The sequence below is a fragment of the Bos taurus genome, chromosome 20 (genome assembly GCF_002263795.3).
Source record: "Bos taurus isolate L1 Dominette 01449 registration number 42190680 breed Hereford chromosome 20, ARS-UCD2.0, whole genome shotgun sequence".
In the NCBI taxonomy this organism is placed as follows: domain Eukaryota; kingdom Metazoa; phylum Chordata; class Mammalia; order Artiodactyla; family Bovidae; genus Bos; species Bos taurus.
In genome coordinates this window covers 36,447,968-36,454,784 of record NC_037347.1, presented here as the reverse complement: position 1 = coordinate 36,454,784, position 6,817 = coordinate 36,447,968, and the positions used below count along the sequence as shown (strand labels likewise).

Here is a 6,817-nt window from a genome sequence, read left to right as displayed (position 1 = left end):
ATCACTATTGAAAAAAAAATATTGCCATGATATCTCATCCATCTTGGCTTGCTTTTGGTCCAAATTTAAGTTTTGTGCCTCAAGGAGAATTAGAAAAAATTAATTTAGAAACCTAAGTAATATTAACTGGGAAGAAAGGAATGTGACAGAGAAAATGTGCACCACACAAATGTTGGGTATCCCCTTTTTCTTGCCAAAGGTACTTTTCCAGTAAAATCCTGTTTATGTACTTCAGTTTTGGTCATAGAAAAGGAAGATAAATGAAAACCACACTGGCTAAATCTCATCTATTTAATACAGTAAACATTTCATTAAACCAGACTTATTTCTAGGTTCAAGGATAGAGTGAGAGAATACCCTTAAAGGAACTTACGGTATTTGTAGTATAGATTTTTCAAAGCAGTACAGTTTTATTTAGGTAAATAGTAATTTCATGGCAAATACTGTTGTTTATAGCTCCTGCTGCATAGTTATATGATAATAACTAATATTTAGCTCTCGCTTGTTCCCCACCCCCTGCTGAGGGGTTATAATGGAATAAGTTATTTAAACATAGCCTCCAGTCATTGTTCACTGTTAATTTCTTTAGAAAGATAATAATAATACAATGATCCTAAATTCTAGACTCCAGGGTCTTTATTATCAAGATTTTATAATCCCTCACTCCTTGGGTTTTCCATACAACTTTTTTTAGTTTTAATATTAATAACTTATTTTACTTATTCCAGTATCTTCAAAATATGATCACTTCAACATTCAATTGACATAAAAATAATTAATGAATATTTTACATTTTTATATTAAATCCAATGTGAATTTAATCTTAAATAGCACATCTCAATCTGGACGAGCATTCATGCTTTTTAAAAATTTTATGATTTTTTTAATTGAAGTATAGATTTTTAAAATTTTGTGTTAGTTTTTCTTTCTCTCAGCAATGTCTGGCTATAAACCGCACTTAGCACTCACTGTTATGAGCACTGAGTATAGAAATAGTTGCTTCCTCTCTGCCCCAGTGTCACAGGGGCAGCAGAGCAGCTGCTCTGATGATGTTGGCAGGTCCAGTATCTGCGGAGCCGCTGAAGTACAGTTGGTTTACAATGCGGTGCAGTTTCAGCTGCATAGCAAGGTGATTCAGTTTTTTATATACATACAAAGACCCTGATGCTGGGAGGGATTGGCGGCAGGAGAGGGGACGACAGAGGATGAGATGGCTGGATGGCATCATCGACTCGATGGACATGGGTGTGGGTGAACTCCGGGAGTTGGTGATGGACAGGGAGGCCTGGCGTGCTGTGGTTCATGGGGTCGCTGAGTCGGACACAACTCAGCGACTGAACTGAACACATATATCTATGTATATGTTCTCTTTCAGATTCTTTTCCATTATAGATTATTATAAGATATTGAATATAGTTTCCTGTGCTATATACAGTAGGTCCTTGTTATTTATCTACTTTGTATATAATGGTGTACATCTTTTAATCCCAAACTCCTAATTTATCACCCCCCTCCATGTGTGGATGTGAGAGTTGGACCATAAAGAAGACTGAGCACTGAAGAACTGATGCTTTTGAACTCATTTTATCAAGGAGAAGACTCTTGAGAGTCCCTTGGACTGCAAGGAGGTCAAACCAGTCAATCCTAAAGGAAATCAACCCTGACTATTCATTGGAAGGATGGTGCTGAAGCTGAAGCTCCAGTGCTTTTGTCACCTAATGTGAGCAACCCGCTCATTGAAAAAGACCCTGATGCTGGGAAAGATTGAGGGTGGGAGGAGAAGGGGGCGACAGAGGATTAGATGGTTGGATGCATCATCAACTCAATGAACATGAGTTTGAGCAAACTCCGAGAGATAGTGAAGGACAGGGAAGCTCAGCATGCTGCAGTCCATGGGGCTGCAGAGAGTCAGACACAACTGAGCAGCTGAACAACAATAACAACCCTTTCCTCTTTGGCAACTGTAAGTTTATTTTCTAGGTCTCTGAGTCTGTTTCTGTCTTGTAAATAAGTTCATTTATATCATTATCTTAGATTCCATATATAAATGATATCATGATATTTGTCTTTCTTTGACTTACTTCAATTAGTATGATAATCTATAGCTCCAGCCATATTGGTACAAATGGTATTATTTCATTCTTTTTTACGCCTGAGTAATATTCCATTGTATATAAGTACTACATCTTTTCTTACCCATTCTTCTGTTGATGGATGTTTAGGTTGCTTCAATGTCTTGGCTCCTATAAATAGTGCTTCTGTGAACATTGATGTGCATCTATCTTTTTGAATTAGAGCTTTTGTCTTTTCTAGATATATGCTGAAGAATGGGATTGCTGGAACATATGGTACCTTTGGTTTTAGTTTTTTAGGAACTTTCCTACAGTTCTCCATAGTGGCTGCACCAATTTTCATTCTCATCAACAGTGTATGAGGGTTCCTTTTTCTCCACACCCTCTTCAGCACTTATTATTTGTAGACTTTTTGATGATGGCCATTCTGACCAGTGTGAGGCGCACAAAACTATTTCATTGTACTTTGCAATTTCCTAATCATTAGTGATGTTCAGCATCTTTTCAGGTGCCTGTTGGTCATCTGTCCTTACACTTTAGATCATTGTCACCAACAAGCAACAAAATGCTAAACTTGTCCCTTTCTTGTGCACATGCTAACAAGTCATAGAAAAAGAAAACCCACTGGAGTCAGATACCAATTCTTTGGTATCAGACTTTGGACCAAGTAGCCTGCATAATCTACAGCCTGGATAATTTGCCTCTGGACTCAGTATTCTGTTCTGAATGTACATTTCAAAATGTTCAGTTTCTGTTTTCTTTTACTCTGTCCAGTAAAGGAGACTCAGGCTGTGTGTGTGTGTGTGTGTGTGTGTGTGTGTGTGTGTGTGTGTGTGTTTAACAGTTTCTGCTTGGAACCAATCTCATATGACCCAGGTTTTTCTGTCTTTTATCCTATATGTCGGAATCATAATGTGCCTCCACCAAATGTTTGAGAGCTGTAATACTCCGAGGAGCTCAAGACCGGTCACTTTGTATGTATGGTGACAAGTACGACAGGTAAGACTGATGGTTAGCCTTCTGTGTCAGGAGCTTCCTTGCTGAAGGTGGGCTGTTGTTGCATGCACCCACATCTCCATCCCTGGGGACAGGCCAGTGCCAGGACCAGACTCATGGACAGATAATTATTATCATAGTAAAGTAACTTCAAAGGAAGAGTGGAATTCTGTGGCTGTGAGATCACAGTAGATCTGAGTGTCACTTTTGCAGTGTTTCATTAGTTTTCGCCTGGAACAGTCCAGGAAGTGGCATGCATGAGGCTTTCTGGCTCACAGATTTGCTGTGCTTCTGGGGAAAAAAAAAAATCGAAGTCTTAAGAAATGTGTTTATGGTGCCCATATCTTCAGAAGCTTTTACTTGATCTTGGCAGAGAAAGCTGTTGTTGAACAATTGAAAACATCTTTTTTAACTGTTTCCAGAAAGCATTTGCAAACACCCCCAAGTAAGGTTACATATTTACAATGCAGCTCTAAGCCTCAATTAAAGCTGTTGTTATATAGTGTTTGTAGCCTCTAATAGCCTGACACCATAATAATATTATACAGTATCCCAAGATAATGAGACGAGTCTCTAACATCTGCTTATACTCAGAAAACAAAGGAGAATTGGAAGGCTGAATCCTGCAACCCTTGTGACGCATCGCCTCTGCTTGCTGTGTCTCCAACACAGGGTGGCTTTTCCCATGGATTGTTTCTCTACCATCCCAGGGCAATGGCAGAATGATCCGGAAGAGATTGGAGAAAACTTACTAGATATGCTGCTCGTGCAGGGAGTTCAGCTAGAATGACCTCATTACCTCATTAGAGAAACCATTTCTGAGCTCTTCCAGAATAGTTCAGATTGTGTTTTTATTACCAATTCTTTTTTTGTGGTGAGAGCATATAAGATTTACTCTTCTAGCAACAATTAAGAATATAATACACCCATTAGTGATAACCACCATGCTGTACATTGTATCCCCAGAACTTGTTAATCTTATAACTGGAAATTGGTACCCTTTGGCCAATAGCTCTCCAACCTCACCTCCTCTTCCCCTGCTGACTCTGATAATCACTGACCTACTCTCTGTTTCTCTGTGTTTGGCTTTATTACATTCCACATATAAGTAAGACCATACAGTATTTGTCTTTCTCTGACTTATTTCACTTTACATAACACTCTCATGGTTCATCCAGGCTGTTGCAAATAGCTTCCTTCTATATCAGGGCTGAAAAATACTATGTTGTATCTGCATACTTCATCTTCTTAATCCATTCATCCATTGATGGGCCTTTAGGTTGTTCCCGTATCTTGGTTATTGTAAATAATGCTGTAGTGGACATGGGACTGCAGATGTTTCTGTGAGATCTTGATTTTAATTCATTTGGATGTATACCCAGAAGTAGGATTGTTGAATCGGATAGCAACTCAATTTTTAATTTTTTGAGGAGCCTCCATATGTTTCCCATAGTGGCTGTACCAGTTTTCATTCCCACCAACAGTGCACAAGGGTTCCCTTTTCTCCACATCCTAACCCACACTTGTGTCCCTTGTCTTTTTGATACTAGTCATTCTAACAGGTGTGAGGTGATATCTCATGGTGCTTTTGATTTGCATTTCTCGGATGATTAGTGACCCAGACATGTTAGCTACTGCTGTGAGAGAATCGCTTTTATAATGTATACAATGTATCAAGTCAGCATGTTGTATACTTTAAATTTACATAATAGCAGTATGTATCAATTATATCTCAATAAAGCTGGAAAAAAATCTTCAAAATGTATAAATGATAAATAAATTGTATCTCTTTAAAGTTTATTTTTTTAAACTAGAGGATGATTGCTTTACAATGTTGGGTTGATTTCTGCCATTCATCGGCATTAATCAGCCATAGGAGTCCTTTGGACTGCAAGGAGATCAAACCAGTCAATCCTAAAGGAAGTCAGTCCTGAATATTCATTGGAAGGACTGATGCTGAAGCTGAAATTCCCATACTTTGGCACCTGATATGTAGAGCCTACTCATTGGAAAAGACCCTGATGTTGAAAAGACTAAAGGCAAAAAGAGAAGGGGGTAGCAGAGGATGAGAGGATTAGGCAGCACCAGCGACTCAATGTGCATGAGTCTGAGCAAGCTCCCGGAGTTGGTGATGGACAGGGAAACCTGGCGTGCTGCATTCCATGGGGTCGCAAAGAGTCGGACACGAGTGAGCAACGGAACTGATCTGAACTGATATATGTGTCCCCCAACTCTTGAACCTCCCTGCCACCTCCCAGCCCATCCCACTCCTCTAGGTTGTCACAGAGCACCAGATTTGAGCTCCCTGTATCATACAGCAAATTCTCACGGGCTATCTCTTTTTCATACAGTAATGTATATATTTCAGTGCTACTCTCTCATTCATCAGTAAATTGTATTTTTAAGTTAGTTTATTAAATAAAAGTCGTTGGTTTCCAGATGGTGGAGAATACTCCAGAGGTCATGATCTTTCTGACTTGGATCTTTAATATTCTCTAACGTTGAATGTTGTCTTCTGGAACTGAGTGATGGGGAATGATGTTGAATATGCCCATCTGACACTTTCAGCAAAAGACCACTTGGGAAGAGGTTTAAGGTGGATCTACCTTATACCATGCTCTACTTTCCTGGGTTTATACTCTCTAAGGACAAGGATCATCATTCACAGTCTTCATTAAGTAGGAATTTGCAGGGTAATGAAGAGAAATTACTTGTGAAAAGAAACACAACAAGTAGGGGAGGGAATAGCAAGAATGAAATCCATTTATGTGCTTCCTGATCGGCCAGTCAATGCTGTGCTCTTGTCTGTTTAACCGAACTGTGGGAGAAAGCATAGTTGACTTATTAATTAATTTAAAGAGAGGCGATAGTAATGACTAGAGTGGTCATCCATTGGTTGACTTTCTAGTGCTTTCCAGTCTTACCTTTTCCCTTTTCTAGTGGAACTTTAAATTTCCCCCCTTACAATTTATTGGGACTTAACCTGACCAAAGATTTAAATGAAAGCGATTTATTTGGAAGAGATACTGATGGGGAAGTGGGGCAGTGTGGCAGGGGGAGGGAAAGCCAGTTAAGGGTGTATTAACCAGTCACTATCTAGTTCTGCTTTATTGACTATCTCAAAGCCTTTGACTGTGTGGATCACAATAAACTGTGGAATTTTCTGAAAGAGATGGGAATACCAGACCACCTGACCTGCCTCTTGAGAAACCTATATGCAGGTCAGGAAGCAACAGCTAGAACTGGACATGGAACAACAGACTGGTTCCAAATAGGAAAAGGAGTATGTCAAGGCTGTATATTGTCACCCTGCTTATTTAACTTTTATGCAGAGTACATCATGAGAAACACTGGGCTGGAAGAAGCACAAGCTGGAATCAAGATTGCCAGGAGAAATATCAATAACCTCAGATATGCAGATGACACCACCCTTATGGCAGAAAGTGAAGAGGAACTAAAAAGCCTCTTGATGAAAGTGAAAGGGCAAAGTGAAAAAGTTGGCTTAAAGCTCAACATTCAGAAAATGAAGATCATGGCATTTGGTCCCATCATTTCATGGGAAATAGATGGGGAAACAGTGGAAACAGTATCAGACTTAATTTTTGGGGGCTCCCAAATCACTGCAGATGGTGACTGCAGCCATGAAATTAAAAGATGCTTACTCCTTGGAAGAAAAGTTATAACCAACCTAGATAGCATATTGAAAAGCAGAGACATTACTTTGCCAACAAAGGTCTGTCTAGTCAAGG

The 6,817-nt window shown here is 39.4% G+C and overlaps 1 non-coding gene across 1 annotated transcript; it reads right to left on the bottom strand.

Moving 5' to 3' along the window:
• Positions 1–935: 935 nt before the first annotated feature.
• On the bottom strand, positions 936–1,071 carry LOC112443082 (small nucleolar RNA SNORA43). Its single transcript, XR_003031352.1, has one exon. It is a non-coding gene; the product is annotated as a small nucleolar RNA SNORA43 (small nucleolar RNA).
• Between the last annotated feature and the right edge of the window lie 5,746 nt (positions 1,072–6,817).